The sequence below is a fragment of the Aphelocoma coerulescens genome, chromosome 2, assembly GCF_041296385.1.
Source record: "Aphelocoma coerulescens isolate FSJ_1873_10779 chromosome 2, UR_Acoe_1.0, whole genome shotgun sequence".
Classification (NCBI taxonomy): Eukaryota; Metazoa; Chordata; class Aves; order Passeriformes; family Corvidae; genus Aphelocoma; species Aphelocoma coerulescens.
The window spans coordinates 2,011,172-2,031,154 of NC_091015.1; positions in this window are offsets into that span (position 1 = coordinate 2,011,172).

Sequence of the window (19,983 nt, forward strand, 5' to 3'; positions counted from 1 at the left end):
CAGCAGTGATTTTACAGTGAGGCTCCTCACGGTGCGTGTGCAAGGTGGCAGCAGGGAAAAGGTAAGAGGAAATACTTGGATTTATGCTCCCTACCAGCTCGCACAGAGCTTGTTTGGACATAAACCCCTGGCCACCTCCACCATAGGACTGTGTTTAAAACTGAAAGTGGGAAGAAATCATTTCAGGTGCCTCACTGCATGAACTCGGGGAACTGGCAAAAATACACGAGCACCACTGTCACTGTCCTAGGCATAAACATAAAAAATCATTTTAGCACACCAAGCAGAGCCAGAACCCAGCTTGGGAAGGGACAGAGGATGATTTGTCCCATCAAAGCCCAAGAGACACCCTGAGAAAGCACAGAAAGCCACCCTGCCCTCAGCAGAAGAGATCCTGACATAAAACCCAGCGAGCCGCAGCCTGAGCTTGGAGAGCAGGATACACTTTCCAGGAGATGCTGCCAAAAGCTTTTACAAGACAGAACAAGCTCAAAACCCAACAAAAAAAATAACCCGAAGAAAATTCGTGTCCCTTTGCCTCGTCCCCTCCCTCCCCTGCCTTCTCCCAGCACAAGGTCCTTGACTCCACAATGTGCAACAAAAGATGCCAGCAGACTGTTCCCGGTGTCAAGTGACGAGCTGCTGGAAAAGGACCAGGCTGGCATCGGCCCCGGGGCGCAGAGAGGCTGCAGGAACATCTGCTGGGCTCCGGAGAGCCGTGCTGGCCAGGCTGCTGCACCCCACTCTCCTGGCTCTGCCCTGTTCCGGCCAGGTGCCAGTCCACAGAGTCAATGGGAATCGCTATCCGGGCTTGCAGAGCACCTGGAGACACATTCCCCGGCCAAAAAGGAAGAATGGCTGAAATCCAGACCTGGAAACTCGCTGGAACGTTGCACTCCTGCGCTGGGGAGCGCGGGATGGGTTGGGGGGCTCGGGCATCTCCATTGCTGCAGGAGCACGGGGGAAAATGGGGTGATGGGAATGGGAGGGCAGCACTCGCTCACCTCCTCTGCTGAGATCCCGGGAACACTTTAAAGCCCCGCCTGTCCTGCAGGAGCAGTGATTGGCTGTTTTTAATGAGTATTTCTCTCTAATCAGTGGGATGTATCCTGCCAGGAGCACAGCTCCTGAGGGCTGGCACTCAGGATGCTTTAGCTCCCAAACCTCGGGGCACAATGGGCTTAAAATCCTGACCTGAGTCCCAGCCAGGGACATCCAGTATAGATCCAGTCATCACTGAGGCATTGATGAGGGGATTTAATATCAGCTCTCTATTGGAGGGAGCAAAAAAAATGGCTGAGGTGGGAGTTTTAGATCAAAGATGGGCAGGAAAATGTTCTCCTTCAGTTACATTCAAAGGTATTGATACCTCCAGAAAAACCCTGCAGTGAGAAAAGCACTGAGTGATTTGTGGGAAACATGGAAAAGTATTTTCCCTCAAGTTTTGATCCCCCAAAAATAATTGAAAAAAAAAATCCAAAAGGCCAAACAGCAAGGTCTGTTTGAATCATATTTTAACCCTCTCATTTTTGGTCTGTCGCAGCTGCACCCCAAGGAAAGGGGACATCACCCCACCCTGGTGCCTCCTTAGCCAAAGCTCCCAGGAGGCTCATTCATGAGAGAAGTGCCTCAGTCTGAGCTTCTCTGGAGCAAAGATCTGGAACAAAATCTCCAGGACGTTCATTCCTGGCCTTCATGGTACTCGAAAGATTCATTTCTGCCAACTTTGGTTGGCACAAGAGACCCTCAGCTGGCAAAGGAGAGAGAGGGAGGCATCGCAGCATTTTCTAAGCTCCCTCTCCTCATTTTTTCTTTCCAGCTGAGCAGGGATTGTTCATCTAAACCGTCTGGAAAAAAGCTCCAAGGATCCTGTAGCAGATGGCTCTTGGAGCGAGGACGGATGCAGGAATTGCTCCTACAGCCAAGATTTCTGCAGAGCAATGGGTGATTTTCACCCTCTTCCCACCTTTCCCCCTCAGGTGCTTGCTTGGCTTTGGGATACTTCAAATTACAGTTTCCCCCAGATCCAAAACTTGCTGACAGCACAGCCCAATCATGTGCATCTCCACTAAAAGTCACCTAAACACACACAAAATAAAGATCCAGGGACAGAGAGATGGTAGGAAATAGGATTCCTGCTGCCGCACAGTGCCACAACTCTCCCCCAGCGGGTGGAAGAACGGACCACGGAACACACGTAACGAACAGCGACCCGCCACCACTGCCTGCCTTCCTGCTCAGAAGCATCCCTGGAACAAGACAAGGAGGAAATTTAGGGGGAAAGGGTTTTTCCCTGGCCAGCAAGCCATGAAACTCTCCCAGGTGAAGAGCAGAAGCCACACACACGGACCCACACACGCGTTTTCCCTCCGGGGGCGCTCAGCTCCGCGCGCACATTCCAGAGGCCCCGGGAGCGGGTTGGGGGGGGGGTGAGGTGGCACTTTCCAGAGCGTGGCATCAATAACAAAGCGCAGGCAGAGCCAGGGAGAGCTGCCCCACCTGACACGCTGCCTCCGAGCTCCCGCTGCATGGAACCTTTCTAATCCCATAAAGCCCTTTTATGCAACCTCGGCTGAGTGAGGTCCTGTAAGGCAACGGTGTCAGTCGGACGCTTTCTCAGCTCCTCACAAAGGCCAAGCTGTTCTTTCCAAGGAAACGTTTCAGGGGAGGGGTGGGTGGGTGGGTGTGTTTTTGTTTTTTACACACCCAAGCCACAACTGTTACGATTAAACTGCCGGCCAGAACCCCAGGGTTGTGTTCTTTTGCTCCAAGAAGGGGCTGAGTGGGAGATGAAGTGGGCACCTCTAAGGGGAAAAAGGTTGGAACTGGATGATCTTTAAGGTTGCTTCCAACCCAAAGCATTTTAAGCTAGATCCCAAGATTGCTAAGGACTCTGTGTGTGTGTGTGTGTCCACCAAGAACCTGGAGAGCGAGCAAACAGCTCATGGCACACGACCCAGGAAGCTTTAACCCCTCTGGAAGTTAACTCCAGCCTCTCTGAGAGCAACATCAACCTACAGAGTCAAGAGACTGTTTACAGAATTCAGAATTTTGAATTTCTGCTTCAGAATTTTGCACTTTGATGAACCTCATGGGTCCCTTCCAACTCAGGATATTCTATGGGTTTTTTGACCTAATCTTGCCCAACTTCGGCTCTGAGTGCAACATCCAAACCTCAGGAAGGACCCGGTTGTCCTGTGCCACACCCACCATGCCGAGAGGAGCCTTTGCAGCATCATTTGTGCTATTCCCATTCCAGTTCCACCAGTTTGAAGCCAGGAAATCAGAAAGTTTATCATTAATTGATGCAAGAAGCTCAACCCATCTGGTTTGCACACACGCTGCTGGTGTCACTCAGCTTCCTCGGCTGTGAACTTCATCTCAAACGCTGCTAATTCCTTCGTTTTCCCAGAGTTCAGTCGCCAGGATTTGGGAGAGATCCCAAGCACAGCTGCTGCCACTGCACAGCTCCCACCGATAACCCCAAGTTTTATCTGTGGCCAAGTTTTATCTGTGACACCATGGAATTATTGGCCTTCCAAGAGGCAATTCCAGGCAGATCCTGCTTCCCGCTCGTCGCGAAGCCAAGAGTTTTTATGGCCTCATCAGCTCACACTTCCATCAGTGCCCCTGGATTTTCCCTCGTTGAAGTGGGGACTTTCCTGATGAGGATTTGAGGGGGAGGAGGCAGAGATGAGGCGCGTGCACAGACCTGTGAGTGCACCCTCGTTTTTGAGGTGCTCCAGAGTTTCCTTGGCAGGTGCCAGCAGAGATGGGATCCAAGGCGAGCTGTTTTCCTGCAGGGAAAGGCCTCTGCTATTCCCACCTGGAATGACAGGCCTGCTGAAATACTGCATCCCATCCCTGTCCCAGCGCTTCCTCCTCCGTTAGGAAATGTCTCTTTGGCACATCTGTACGATGACTGAATTAATTCTGGTTTCATTTTCCACGTGATTTTTTTTCCTGTGATTTTTTTCCAGCCCTTTTTTGTGGGAACCCAGAGTGCAGAGAATGTTTCTCTGCCTGCTTTGAGGGGTTTCATCCCCTGAACAACACAGCTTTTGACCTCTAACCTTGGAAAAAACTGCCTACTATTAGAAAAGAACTAGAAACTAAACTAGTGTAAATTAGGTGATAAACTACTATGTAAGATTGGATGAAAAATTTAGAGGTTTTGGGTTTGTTAATGTAGTAAATAGATAAAAGCAAAAAACATCAAAATGGAGGATTGTTGTTGTTCTCCAAACCTTCTTCTTCTACTACTCCATATTCTGCAGTAAAAGTAGTTTGGGATGATTGGACAAAGAATTCCATAGTTCCTGGCTGTGTTACTGAATAATTGGTAGAAAAGTAAAAATAATGTACGTTTTTAGTAACCATTGGTTGATTTACCTTTAAAAAGGCCGTGTAATCGTGATAATTCGACTTTCTCCTGCATTCCCTGCTCTGTGCTATGTCTGGATCCCACTAGTGGCTCCTTTTTTCTGATAAGACTTAATAAACAACTATGAGGAAGCAGCGAAGGCTGAGAGTCCTGTTTGTCTCTGGAATTCCTAGCAAGGACTTTAAAAACTCTCTCCCATCAGGAGAGGTTTGATTACGGCACGATCAGTGTCACTTTTTCTTCTCTTTCCACCGTTTTTCCTTTAATAATTAAAAATGCTTCTGGAAAATTGACAACTTGACCACGAATCTTCACTATGACACCTAAGTTAATTAACTAAATTCACCTACTCAAGGAGTCTGAGTTATGCTGGACACCAGGCCTGTATTATTTTATTTTGCACCCAATAACCTCCAGTTGATCTCTCTCTCTCTCCCACCATTGCACTCCCACACCATGAATCTTTCCTAAACTGATTTATCCCACTCCCCCTCCCACAAAGGCTATTGAATATTTGAAGTAGAAAAATCCCAAAGTCCAAGAAAAAAAAAAAATCTGAATTTCAGGGTGAGTGGTGAAGATTTGGTATTTGGAAGAAGAGCTGGCCATTGAAGACTCAACCACCTCATTCTGCCCTGTCTGGTTGGGGTTTTTAAGTGTTCACAGCTCTAAGTGCCCACAGGAACTCTAAACTCTAACATATCCCATTTCTCCTTAGATTACATAAAAATAAGGCTATGGATTCTCCAAACCTAAGGCTTCCAAAATGACATCTTAGCAAGTGTTCACAAAGATTGTTCTGTCACAATTCTCCACTCTGACCTCAACCCTTTCCCGGTGTAATTTTCCCAATGATCTCCTGACAGGATGCTGTGACATCATGAGGGTCAATGAAGGTGACAGGAGGAAAAGTGTTTTTCCCAGCCTGAGGAAATCCAAACCATCCAGGGCTTTACAAGACACAGCTGAACCCCACCTAAGAAATCAAGCCCAGCTTTGCTAGAACTCATCTTTGCAAGTTCCACCGTGCCAGTTCTCTTCCCTCAGGACCATTCCCAACCACCTCTGCCTTGGGCTCACCTCTCCCTGTCATTGTCCCTGAGCAAGACCATTGAACAAAGCAATTGGAAACTCCAGGAAGGAGCACAGCAATTCCCATCACAATCATGCCCCAATGGCTCTTTCGATCCTTATCTTCCTCTCAATAGCGTGGCAAACACCAGCCAGAGCTTTCTTCAGGTGACAACCTCTCAAATGTCACTTCCTCCTTAGTCTGCAGCACCCAAATCTCAGCTGCAGCTTTTACACGAGTCACAGCCTCCAACACAGAGCCTACTACAACTCTACACGCTCCCAAAAACACAAAGTAGGGGTGATAGGGCCTTTCAACCCCACAGTATCCAGGTGGGAAGCAGCCAAACCCCACAGTCCTGCTCCAAAGGAGAGCACGTGCTTGATGGGTTCATCAAGGGGAAGGTCTGGGATTTTAGGGATAGAGGGAAATGCCTGTAGGTCCTTGGATCAGCTTCGGAGTGATGGGATGGAGGAGGAGGGAGAGGGTGAAAGCTACAGCACAGGGGAACTTCCAACCCAGTAGATCCCACTTATCAGGGAAAGAAGCACTAGCCTCCATCAGATTCCTGATGGAATCTGCTCAAACAGAATTTTGGGGTTGTTTTTTTTAGGGAAAAAGGGTGCAGATTCTTGTAGGTTTCAATCATTCAGGCCTTTCTTCAACCGTGCCTGGATAGATCCATACCGTGGTTTCCTGGAGCCTCCTCCCTGAGCATCTTAGGATGGACACGTGGACAGGGAAGGGCCCCGCTCCACACAAAGCTGCCACAATCTTGGGTCCTATCAGGAGTTATTTCCAGCAGCCAGCAAAAGGGGAAACAACAGCTGCTTCTGGACAAAATAATCCAACGGTGCAAACCTCCAGCTTTTCCCCTCCCAACACAGCTTTCCTGAATGCTTCCAGTATGCACAGCAAGCACTCTGATCCCAAAGCTCATTTTGGGTGTCACCACAGAATTTACCATTTTCACCTTAGATGAAGCTTAGATGGAAGCTGGAAGAGTCTCCCAGGCTGCTGAGCACAGAGGAATGGCCCCAGGCCTGCACTGAGGAGAGCACTGGACTCCAACAACCAGCAGGTTTTTCAATCAGTCCAGGCAGGATTTCTCTGGGAATGGGACAAGGCATGGATGGTTTTCTCCCAGATACAGGATGGTTGCTGCACGTATAAATAAACTCCCATCCAATTTCCTGCCAAAGCAGGCCCTCACCTTCCCCTGGACAAATTACCAAAAAAATTTAGCATGTAATGTAGAAAGGAAAAAATCTCTCAGTGGATGAGCAGGGAAGACGTGACTCAATTCAGCTGGGGAGGGCTGGAGATGTTCCCATTCCTGCAGAGGGCTTTGTGGGATCAAGGTGCTGTGAGGAACAGCTCTTTTGGCACCGTGGCAATCAGGAGCATCACAAGAAATTCCTTGAAGCAGCTGCAGCATTCCCCACTCCTGCAAAGCAGGAGACCTGCACAGGTTATCAATTACAACTCATGGAAGGAAAGATTTGCCTTCCCTTCTCCAGTGCTGGGGGAACAAATTCCCAGAGAGATCCCACAGCGGAGGAAAGAATCAATTTTGGGTCTTTGGTGGTGCATCTGAACCACAGGGCTGAAGTCATTCTCTCCCTTTCCCCACTCCTCTCCCTACACCAAACCGCATTCAGGAAGTTTCCAGCCCATGAGAGCAAAAGACATTTTTATTTTGGGAAAACATCTCAGCCCCAAGACCTAATGCCCCTGGAACAACGCACTCTGCCCACAAACAAGCAGAAGCAGAGAAAGAGGGTGGCGAGGGAAAGGTTGTTTCCTCTCCCCTTCATCCTCTCAAGAATGAAACAGAAATCAGGGAGATTTACAAAGGATTTTCAACCCAACGGTGCCAGTGGAATGCACAGGCCAGGCAGCAACAGGGGCTTTCACTCCCGATTTAAGAGGCATTAGCTGTGCCCCTGGCAGCCTGTGCCAGGAATTATCCCCCCACACTGTCCCCTCCGTGGCTGGACAGCTCCTGGACCCCCAATCCAAGCCCCTGGACCCCCAATCCAAGCCCCTGCTCCTTGCCCAGCCACTGCTTACTTTTATTTAATTCATTTTTTTAGCCTAGCATCATTTCTTTTGGCCTGGAGCCCACTCAAGCATAGGCAACACGGAGCTGGGAGTTTTGGTGCAGGGAAGCAGGAAAATGGGGAGCAGTGGGATGGAAGATGAAGAATTAACCCAAAGAAGAAAATAAAAAGTTTGTTTTAACCCATTAACTCCACATGGTCTAGAGGGGAGGAAAAAAAACCCAAAAAAAACCAGAAAGAGACTGATTTTTCAGAATATTGGGGCTTTTGCTTGGGTTGTTTTTGGGGAGGGGGGAACAGTTTGTGGGTTTTAGGTTTTTTTTTTTTTTACACTACTGAATATCCTTTCATCCCAGGATCTCAGCTCCATCCCTGACATAGGGTTAGAGAAATCCATGCTCTCAGGCACAGGGTGAGGTTGTTGAGGTGTCCTGGGCAGAGCCAGGAGCTGGACTCAATCCTTGCAGGTCCCTTCCAGCTCAAGATAGTCAATGATTTTTAACCTAAAATGACACAGAAAATGAAGGACAGTTCTAGATGCCACTTACAGAAAACATCCATGCCTTGGTTTTGAGCAGTTTTTGGTGGGACTGAGGACCAGGAAAGGACCACAAAGGTCATGGATCACATGGCAGAACACAGCAGAGGAATTTATACCAGATTTTAAAGACAGGAGACCAAAGGAAGTGGCCCAGGTGCTCAATAGCCTGATTTTCTTGTAACAAAGTTGAGCCAGATGGAAACAGTTCCATCTGCTCCTACCACAAATCCCAAATTCCTAGAAGCCAAAATGTCATCTATAAACCTGCAGAAATATTGATTTGTTGTTGTTGTTGTTCCAAGCAAAGAAAATCCAAGTTATTCATGGTCTTTCTCACCAGCTTCCCTTATCTGGGAAGAGTTGCACAGAACAAATGATATTTGGCATTTGAAACCTAAACAAAAGCGCCCCAAAACCCCATAAATGTTCCTTCCCTGTGCTTCTTGCACTGATGCTGCTTTTTATTTATTGCAGCAGGTTTACCAAGAAGGAATGGGAAAACATCACACAGGGGGCAAGGACATTCCTTCAAAAAGGGCAATGCCAGTCCCCAAAGCACCTCCGGCCCATCCTTCTGGCTCTCCACAGCTCAAGCTCCTGCCACAAGGGCCTGACCAAATCCTGCAGATCCAGCCAAGGCTGAAAGCTCCACAGGGAGAACTCTGCTCAGGGCACTGCAGGGATCAGACCTTCTGACTCAAGACCAGGCACAGCATTCAAAAAATAGTAATAATAATAATAATAAATGGCAGACATTGAGAATGGAGCCTTTTTTTTTTTTCACACTGCACATCATTAAACGTCAAGGCTCGCTGCCTCCGGATGTTGTGAAGCCCAAAAGGATGAACAGACTCCAAAAGGGATTAAACAAATTCAGGAAAGGGAGGTTCATCCAGATGGGTGATGAAACACGAGGGCTCAGGAAGCCTTTGAACCACGGACTGCCAGGGGCAAGCAGGACACGTCAGGAGCCACAGCATTGGTCCCAGTTCTCCTTGGATCCCCCAGAGGTCCAAGTCTGGCTGGAGAAACCTTTGTTTTGACCCCACATGGCAGCTGTTGTGTTCCCAGCCACCTACGAGATGCTTCTTGCTCCAGCCACAGCATTTGGACGTTTAACATTTAATTTGCCTGCGCTCTGGAACCCTTCGGATGGCGGCAAGAACAGCCCCAGAGGTGGCAAGCACACACCACGTGGATATTTTTGCAATTGGGGCCTTAAAGAGGGCTTATAAAAGAGAGAGAGAGAGTGACTTTTGACAGATAATAAGATAGGAACAGGACAAGGGGGAATGGTTTTAAATAAAGAGGAGAGATTTAGATGAGGTGTTACAAAAAAGTTCTTGGCTGGTGAAAAAACAGGTTGGCCAGAGAAGCTGTGGCTGCCCCTGGATCCCTGGAAGTGTCCAAGGCCAGGTTGGACACTGGGGCTTGGAGCAATCCCAGTACCACCCTCCCAGGCCCCAGCACGGCTCCCACCCACGGCAGCCCCGGGCACGCCGGGCTGTGGGCACGGCTCGCACGGCTCCCGCGGCCATGTGTCAGTGTCACTCTCCCGCTGCCAGGGAATGCATCTGACTTCCCACTGAATTCCCCTTTGTCTCCCTAACACCTCAGCCAGCCCTTTTGTCCGCTCTGGGGGGTGAAGGCTGACCAGCTCTGCAGCAGCAGGACCTGGCGTGGGCCTGTCCCTGCCTTATCCCATCTGTGGGATAAATTGTGCCGTCCATCCCGAACACTGCCCCGTCTGTTCCCGGCAGATGCTGCGGCCACAGAGCTGCCCTTGCCCAGACCACAGAGCCTGGCAGCCAGGGAAGAAACTCCTTGGAGCCAAGGCAGCAGCTTCCCTGGCTGCCTGGAGATATCCCTGTGCACACACACACACGCTCCAGCAGCGCAGCAGCTAAAGAGAAAGTCAACTTTACTCTCCAGACAACACAAATGAAATTAAACCTTTGAGGGAAGCACAGCGAGTGCAAAGAGCTCATCGAGTTCATTGGGACAGAAAAACAGCTGGAGAATGAGCTTCTTCCTCCTTCCCCAGCCCTAGTTTTATATCCAGGACCTGGAGGTCCCAGCTGGAAGCAGAGACTGGCTCTTGGTCAACTTCTGGATAAATGACAACTTCTAGAAACAAGCATGTGGATTCAGGGAGGAGGGGGGTCAGCCCCCCTCCCCTCACAATGTTACCAGCCCCTATTGGATATCCCTGGGAGGTCAGCTCGTGGAGGATTGGGATGGTTGGGCGGTTTGACACATCATCTCAGCTATTTTAGGAGCAGTTTACGGGTCTGCAATTCCTCCCCTGCACGGCCCCGATAGCTTTTCCACTCTAATGTCACATTATCCTCGTGGCAGGTTTCAAAACTAAACAGGTGAAAAAACAAACTTTCAGGGCACTGGACAGAGCAGGATGCACAAGAGGCGTTGGGATGATGGGGTGGTGGAAGTTCATCCTCGTCCTGAGCCCCAACACGAGTTGTGGGAATCAGTTGTGAGCACAGAGGTTGATTCCTCAGAAAACTCAACAGGAAGACACCCAAAGGCTCTTGCAGAACACTCATCCCATGACAAAAGGTGTCTCGTGAATGACTTCCTGAAGGAGCCTTGCAGTCCTGAGGCTTCGCAAGCCTCAGATTCTGAGACTTTAATGGTCAAATCTCCAGCTAAACAAAGCAGCCCTGGCCAAGGCTTCAAACTCAGATAAGGACAAGCTACCAGTTCTGGCTGCTGTACCCTGGAGCAGCTTCTCAGGAAGTCACCAACACCACAAACCGTTTTTGGCTCCAGATTCAGGGGCACCGCGTGGCTCTTCCTTCCCTGCCCTCCCCCCAGAGCTGCTCTTGCCCTGGGACTCCCCGAACCCCCAAAGCCCTGCTCCTCCACACCTCAGCTTGTCCCAGCAGAGGAAAAGGGAAAGAACAAACAGTGTGAACATCTGCCCTCAACCTCCTGATGGTCCTTCACCACCACAGCACAGGCCCGTGTCCCACAGCGCCACAGGAGCGGCGTCACCTTCCTCCAAGGGCTGAATCCACACCCAGTTTCATGGAAGGGAAGCAGATGTTGTGACAGGGGTGAATCAGAGGGGACAAAGAGACCAATATTGATGTTTTTAACAGACTTCAGCTACCTTTTGAATGTGACTTGACTACAGAACATTGGCAAGGACCTCAGCCAGACCTACCCTGGCCAACACTTCAGGTGAACACCCTCAGGATACTTGCTGAGTTCAGCACATGCCTGGGTTTTTTTTATACTACATAAAGTCTGTCTGAACAAAGAGCCACATTAACCAAAATACTCCAGGCCAGGGAAATCCACAGTTTTATTCTGTGAGTGCTGCTGAGCAGACAGGACTGCATAGCACCCATAAAAGAGGGGAAAAAAGAGGGAGAGCCTTTTCTTATACAGTGCTAGGATAAGCAGAAGGCATTTTAAACTAAAAGAGGAAATATTTTGATTAGATACAAGGAAGAAATTCTTCCCTATAAGGCACCACCACAGGTTTCCCAGAGAAGCTGTGGCTGCCCCATCCCTCAAGTGTCCGAGGCCTGTTGGATGAGCAACCTGGGGTAGTGGGAGGTGTCCCTGCCTGTGGCAGGGGGTGGAATTTTAAAGTCCCTTCCAACCCAACCCAACCTCTGATTCTCTGATCCACTTCAAAGCAATGCATCTGTGCTCAGTAATGAAAAGGAAAATCCTTTGTGCCTGGCACTAAAGCAGCACGTGGGGCACACTCCACCAACCAGTATTAAGGAAAGCATTTCCTTCCTGTATTGATCACCCACCCACCCCACAAAGTGGCATTAAAAAGCCAGGGGGGAGGACAACAAGCCAGGTGTTATACATAGCAGATTCTGATTAGATTATGAAACTTTAAGAAGATCTTAACAAGTGGACAGTGTGCATTTTACATAATTAGCTTGTTACTTATAAATGCCTCCCATAGTGCCAATGGCAGATTTTCACCACCTAAAATAGCCTAAAGCTGTTGGATTCAAGAGCTCCTGCCATCCCAATTTAGATCAACTCAAATACACAAACCACGAGGTGGTTTCCTTACACCAAGATTAAGAATTGAATCGGCTCTTGTGTGCCTGGATGGTGGAAGGGGTAAAAGATTACAGAGGGCAAAGACATATTATGTCACTGTGTGCTGTGCCAGCCCAATCCTCCTTGAATGTGGCAGCTGTTCCTCACGGTGTTTTGGGAGATTTTGGGTTACTTTTGGGGGGGTTGGGGGGGACAGAGCCTGGCTTTAGGGCTGGATGTGGAGTTGTGGGATGCCACAGCTGCATCCATATTCATCGAGCTGAGAGCTGCTCCCCAGCTCCATGAGACTCATCCTTCATCGAACTGGGACTGCTTCACTTCAATTCCAAGAACCAGCTCAGAGTGAGCCTCAAGTTACAACCGCTGCCTAAAAAAAGGTGACCTCAGGAGCAGCAGAGCAGGTAAAGAAACCATTTGATTTGCAAGCTGGTCATGTTTGAGAAGGAAGTCTCAACAAAAGCAGAGCTACACTCTTATTCCTCTGCCAATCCCTGCATCCCTCTTCCCTGGTGCCTCAAAGGGAGAAACATTTTCAATTCTCATTAAAGAGTGCAAGAAAACCTTCTAGGAAGTATCTTGAGGAAAAACTCTCATGGGAAGAGGGTCCACAGGTTTAGAGTTACCCCAAAAGACCTTCGAACAATCTGTGCAAGTTGCCATTTCCTAGAACACGCAGCAAAAGCTCAGAAAAGCAGCGGAGCAGAAAGGCAGTTCCTAAATCATGGGTTACCCCAAAAAATGATGTGTCTTCACCTGCTGAACAGCACTGAGGGATCAGTAAAGCTGCCATGCTCTAACACTGTGTCCTTTCAATATCCCACACTGGGCACCTCCAAGTCCCAAAGAACCTGAGGAAAAAGGAAAATGCTTCTAATACCTAAAGGGAGCCCTCCAGGAGAGCTGGAGAGGGACTTTGGACAAGGGATGGAGGGACAGGACAAGGGGAATGGCTTCAAACTACCAGAGGGCACGGTTAGATGGGATATTGGGAAGGAATTCCTGGCTGGGATGGAGGTGAGGCCCTGGCACAGGGTGCCCAGAGAAGCTGTGGCTGCCCCTGGATCCCTGGAAGCGTCCAAGGCCAGGTTGGACGGGGCTTGGAGCAGCCTGGGATGGTGGGAGATGTCCCTGCCCATGGCAGGGGAGGTGGAAAGAGATGATTTTATGGTCCCTTCCAATCCAAACCATTGTGTGTTTCTATGATTTCCCTTTGCCTTAACAGTTTGACTCTTTAGACCTCAGAAATGGGGGTTTAGGGCAGGGGGGGAAGATCTATTCTCCAAAAAAATCTCCAGTACGGGGTTTGAATCTTTTCCTTTAAAAAGACTTTTGAGTTACAGCTGAATGGAGGGCATTAGGTTTCATCTGTGAGAAACTACAGTGAGGCCAGAAGTCCCAGCTGAGAGATATCCCAATAATCAACACATTTGGGAAAAGCCAACTGGAAAGAGCCAAAGCCAACTGGTGCAATTTCTGCACTCAGCACAGAGCGTTGACCCAAGAGGACGTTCTGCCTCACAACATAAATTGCTTGTGTTGAAAACACAGCATCCATTCCCAATCCAGGCCGGGAGAATCAGTTTTTTAAAGATTCAAAGGCATTTAGCTGACATCTCATTTGAAATAACTATCTATGTCCTTAAATTTCTCTGCAATCCCGAGTGCTACAGAATCCATCTGTGAAAGAGATGAAGAGATTTGAAGGTTTGGTGTCTAAATTATTCCTTGTGAATTCCTTTGGGAACTAGGAGTGGAAGAAGCAAAAGGAACAAAACCATTACATAAAAATTACCTGTATTTGAGTAACTCCAAGGCCAGGAAACATCAGCATAATTCCATGTATGAAATTCAATCCCAGTTAAAATAATAGAAAAATGGCCAAATTCTGCAAGGGAGCAGAATCCTTTTCCTCATTCCCATCTTGTCCTCATTCCCTCAGGATAACTAAAGGGAAAGGAGGCAGTGGGGCAACAGGAGGAACGAACTCATTCTTGGGAATTAAAATTCATGCTCGTGGTGCCACAATAAAAGGCAAATTCAGGGAAAGAACATTCACAGTTGTTCCCAAGTCATCAGCATTCCTCATTTTCCAGGCTTTAGGTTTCCCTGGTGTGACAGCTAAATATGGGATGACCTATAATAATCCCAAGTACTCCAAAGTAATGAAAGGAAAGCTGATTTTCAGCATCAGGAGGGATGCTGGAGGCAAAGCGGACTCTGGACAGCTTTCTCTGAGCTCTGTGTCTCAGACAGCACCTTAAAAACACCCATGAGGACCCAAATGTGTTTTCCATGGAATACAGAACATGGATAATGTGCTCTAAATCAGCCCTGGGGCCAGGCAGTTAATGAGAACAGTAAAGAAATATTCAGTAATTGCCCATTCAGTGGAAGAGGTGAGGAATTGCAGAACAAACCTCGCATGGAAGCACGGGACAGAATTCCATGGCAGGGCGCAGGCACGGAGAGGATGATTGAGGTAACTCCTACAGTTCTCCTCTGGAGCTTCCCAAATTAAACTGGGAACTCTTAATTAGCAGTAATTGTGCAGTAAAAGGTGTCTCCAGATACCTGAGGTGCTGGCACGGAATCACAAATTACAGCTGGATTCACCTGCAGATGCACTTTGGTGGCTACGCTCAGCTTTTCATGGATTTGCCAGGAATTGTGTCCAGCACTACAAGGGACAAGCAAACTCCAGGGAAGTCCAGCCTATACCTGGGGGTACAGACACACCAGGGAAATCTTGGGGCGTGAATAAATCAAAAGTGAGTATTTTTGACAACGCAGGTGGAATTTGTCCGATAGGGAAGCACGACAACAAGGGAAATAAAAATTAAAAATAAAGCCCCACATCGGGCATATCCCATGAGCAAGACATCATTGCTGGAAGTCTTCACAAACAACCTGAATCCTCCCTTTACAGTTTAGCTCTTGATATCCCAACACGAGCAGGGATAAAGAACACTGAGAACCCCTCTTGAACTACTCCATCAACAGATGCTCATTAGAGCTAATCACAACCAGAGCAGCCCCAGCCTGAAATGGAGTTTCCATCTGTCTCCGAAATGCACGTGGGCTTAGCTGTACAAATCCCACATCCCACCTATTTCTGCGGATCTGGAGACTGAGTCATTATTCCCAGGAGGATACAGGGCACAGCTACATGGAGCCTATCAGAATTAGAGTTAATAAGCCAAAAAAACCACCATATTAAAAAAATAAACCCAGAAGGATCTAAATGGATTTCCAAGTGTCGCAAAGGTGATCAGCTATAGAGTAAAATCTCAAAGAAATATGAATAATGATACTGAAGCAAGAGTAGACTTGTATTTCCAATTTTAAAAAATTAAAGAAAAACTTGCCTGTGAATAAATCTTCCCAGCAGGGAGCATAAGCAGGACCAGAGCTGCCCACTCGATACACGAAGACAATTCAGGGCAAAAGAAGTTAAATTCTGGCTGAGCCCTGCTTGCACTCCAAATTACCCTGAGTCATTTTATTTTTGCCTTGAATCCTGTGGCAAAACACATTTAAAAGGAAGGGTATGGATGTAAACTGAAGGGAAATTCAGGAGATTCAAGGAAGTTTGGAGTTTAAACACCCCAGGGTGAGCTCTCCCTTTGATTTCTTGGACAAACTGAAGCAGAATTCCCAGCTCTTTAAGCAAATCCTGCACGACCACGTTGCTGAAGCAGCAGCTGAAACCCAAAAGCTCTGTGACAAAACTTGGCCACGTCCTTCCCTGGGAGCCAGGATCACATTCCCCAGCCCCTCTCTCTGAGCCCGAGCCTTTCCCGTTGGCCCCGTGTCAAGAGCCCTGTCCCACCCCCAGCCTTGGTGGCTCATCCCTGCGAGAGCCTCCTGCCAAACCTCCCCGAGCCCTCCCCGGGGTTGGGGAGGATCCAGCACCCCCTGCCCCACGTCCCCAGGGACACCAACCCGCGGGTCTCACACCTCCCTGCCCCGAAACCCCGCGAGCGATGCCGTGGCCTGAACCGCAGGAACAAGAGCGGCGGGAGCTCGCCGGCTTCGCCAGCTCCCGCTCCACCACAATCCCCAGGGTGCCGTTTGTTTTCCTGGTGGTGGAGAAAGGAATCCCTCCAGTTTACCCCTCTCCAGCCCCAAAATAGCAGTGGTTGAGAGCACCCCAACAACGTACGGCTCACAGGCGGCTGGAGCAATGAAAAACACTGAAACCAGAAGCACGGAGAGACATTTCAGAGGGAGGGAACGACTGGGGGACGTTCACTTCGTTGTTACAGGTCTCAGGATGAAGGCAGCAAGACTAACCCATGCTAGCACAAAAATATTGCTGTTCATCACCAAAAATACTCTTTGTATTAATTTCTTCCATCCTGTGTCACTTCAAGCAAGAACTCAAGACTATTTTCCCTGGATCGTGACTTTCCACCCAACTTTTTGCTGAAGGATGAGGGCTTTGACATTCCAGTAACAAACCCTGATCCATTCTAGAGCTGTCAAGAAGCAAAGTGAACTTCAGCAAAGCAAATGGCAGCTTTGAGGAGGAAAGTAATGCCCAAAGAACACAAAGATAAGAGGAAAACCTTTCTAGGCTAATTTCTTTGTGAATCAAAAACATTCTTCACCCTGGAATTTTCCTCCGAGGTAAAGAGGGCCTTGCTGCTAATTAAAAAAAAAAAAAAGCCCTCCAAGTTTCCAAAGCATTTCAAGTGATAAAACCCAAGTTGTAGCCTGAAAATAAATCATAGCAGTAATGTGCACACACTTGAGCGAGAAGGAGGGGGGGAAAAAAAAAAACCAAACCAGATATAAACCTACACTGGAAAAATCTTACACTTAAGCGTAGCCAAAATGCCAGTTGCTACATGTCACATTTGGGCGCTCCAGGCAACGCTATCACAATGGCTAACAGGGGCAGGCAGAGCTCCAAGACCAAAGCCCAAAGCCCAAGAGGACACACAGATGCTCCCCGGAGCCTCGGAGAACAGTGATGGCATCTCAGGCCTTTTGCTGAGGCTTTCACACACGTTCAGCATCTTGAGCGGCGGCGCGAGTCAGAGCAAGGCTACGACCTTTGGGAGGCTGTTTCCCGGCTAATCCTGCCTGAAGGAGGGCCCCAGAAAACATTTAGATTGAGGGATCCGTGAGATTAAGATGTTTATCCATCCTGTGCTCTGCACAGTCGGGATTTCAGTGTCTCCTGGCTGCATGAGCTCAGGAAGACCAAGGGCCAAGAACAAGAGCGGGAAAGGATAGCAACGCTAACAACTGCTCCGTGTGTTTGCTGGAAACCTGTCCCCAGGCTGCAGACAAAGGAGTCAAACAGGATCAGGGGAGATTTTTCCCGCATGGAAACACCTTGGGAGGCCAAGCTGACACAGCTGGTGGGGGCAGCAAGAACTAAGAGCACAACGTGAGGTTCTACAGAGTGAAAAGTGAGGTTTTACAGGTGTTTACATCGGGCTTTGGTTAGGAAAGGTGCCATGAACCCCTAAAGGTCACCCCAGGCTCTCAACAGCTCAAAGACCCCTCAGAACAAATGCCAAGAAGGTCAATTAATTCCTGCTCTGGCTGGAGAAAACAACTTCACGTAGAGGTGAGGATCTTCCTTCCTCCCATTCCAACCTGGGAGGGCATTGGTACCACAGTCCCAACAGAGAAACCTCATGGAGATGCTCAAATGATGGAATACCCTGAGTTGGAAAGGACTCACAGGGATCATCCAGTCCAGCTCTGACCCTGCACTGACACCCCAACAATCCCACCCTGTTCTGAGAGAGGTGTCCAAACACTCCTGGAGCTCTGGCAGCCTCGGGGCTGTGCCCATTCCCTGGGGAGCCTGGGCAGTGCCCAGCACCCTCTGGGGGAAGAACCTTTCCCTGAGATCCAACCTAAACCCTTCAACAGCTTCCTGCTGTTCTCCTGGATCCTGTCACTGGTCACCAGAGAGGAGATCAGTGCCTGGACCCCCACTTCCATCAGGAAGAAGCTGTTTACTGCTTTCCTGGAGGAAAATGCTGAGCTCTTCCAAGGGAATGAAGGTCTCCAAAGCAACTTTGGCCACGTGCCACAGGAAAACACACCTTGGACAAAGTGGAGGAGAGTTTAGGTGAGACAATGGGAGGCAGGATGCCCCCAGCCGCAAGAAAAGGGAATTTCCCAATGCACATGGAATGAGAAGACAGGGATTTATGGAAAAGTGACCAGTAAAACCTTTCTATCCCACCTTCATCCTGGAATAATTATCATTTGCAGAGAGCTCATTGCAGTTTGATACCTGCAGGTTTAGGAAGCTCCCACCAGACAATCTGGGTCACAGATGATGAGACACCACAACTCTGTTCCAGCACAGAAAATCCACACCAAGCACCACACTGCAGTTCCCAGAGGCACTGTGGATTCCCCATCCCTGGAAGCGTCCAAGGCCAGGTTGGACAGGGCGTGGAGCAACCTGGGAGAGTGGAAGGTTCCCTGTCCATGGCAGGGGGTTGGAATGAGATGGGCTTTGAGGGTCCTTCCAACCCAAACCATACTGGAATTCTACAGTCATGCCTCTGGATGCTGCATGGCAGGAGATCCACAAAGGAACAGGACAAGTCAACCAGTGCTTCCATAAAGTTTCTGGGCCAATACCTACAGTGGCTCATTTAGGATGATGGGAAGTGGGTCCTGGGCAAGGATGGTCCTGGATAATTCTATGTTCCTCCACATTTGGTCATAATAAATGGATGGGTGGATCAGAGAGAAAGTCAGGACACCACTGGACATTCCCCAGCCAGGTTTTACAGCTTCCAAAAAAAAAAAAAAAAAAAAACACCAGCCAAAACCCCAACCACAAAAAAACCCCAAAAACCCCAGCACTGGTTCCACACGAAAGGTCCCAAAGCTTGTGAGGCAGGTTTAATTTTAGAGCACACTCATCGGATTTGCTTACATAATTTTCTTGATTTGGAAAGCTTTTTTATTTTCCTTAGTGAGAAAAGCTGTCCAAATTTATCACGTTAAGTAGGGGGCTGCTTGCCCAAAAGGATCTTAAAGTACATTGGCTGCGATTTTCCTTTTAAAGTTTGCATATCACAATTAGGGCAACATGGAATTAGAGCAGCTTTAAAGAGTGAGGTGGGAAAGAAACCATTAAAAAGGACAAATCCTTACCAAATTATCCTGGCATCTAAATGCAACGGCCCTCAGGTTGTCCAGAGGCTGCTGAAAACAGGGCAGCAAGAGATCAAGAAGTGTTCCAGTGTGAACCCATTAAGCAGGATGTATATAAATCCCACAGCAGAGATTTTGAGTGATTTTAAGAGTTTGCAGAGCAAGCTCTTGTCCAGTTAGATGAGGCCAACATCTTCCCCGGTAATTCCAAACAGAAGGATGACGTTCTCCAAATCACTGAAAAGAAATTTCTCCTTTGGGTCCTCAAAGTCACAGGGACAGGACTTGGCAGCAGCTGTGGTTCTACCCCAGATTTAATTCTGTTCAGCTCCTCCACCCAACCACCACTTGATCCAAGAACTCAAGAAGTTCTTAGGTTCTTCAAACCTTCCTAGGTTTGTCCTTCCCAACCTGAAACCACAAAAAGCCATAAAATCCATACACCAGCATCTCACTCGATCCACTACTCCCAATTTTGACACTGATTAGTTCCTTTTTGTAGATGGAAGTTGAGGCTCTCCTACAGCAGAGTTTCCATCCCTGTGGAAAAGCTGCAGGAGTAGAAAGAAGGGGGCAACTTGCACAGAAAATAAGGAAAATCTCACCAATCCCATTAATGGCATGGGTCAAGATCCCTCAGATTGAAGGTTTATGGGAGGAAAAAAATCAGTTTAGGTGTTGCCAGGTATCTTCTGCTGACTGAAAAGCCATTTTAGGGCCACTCCAG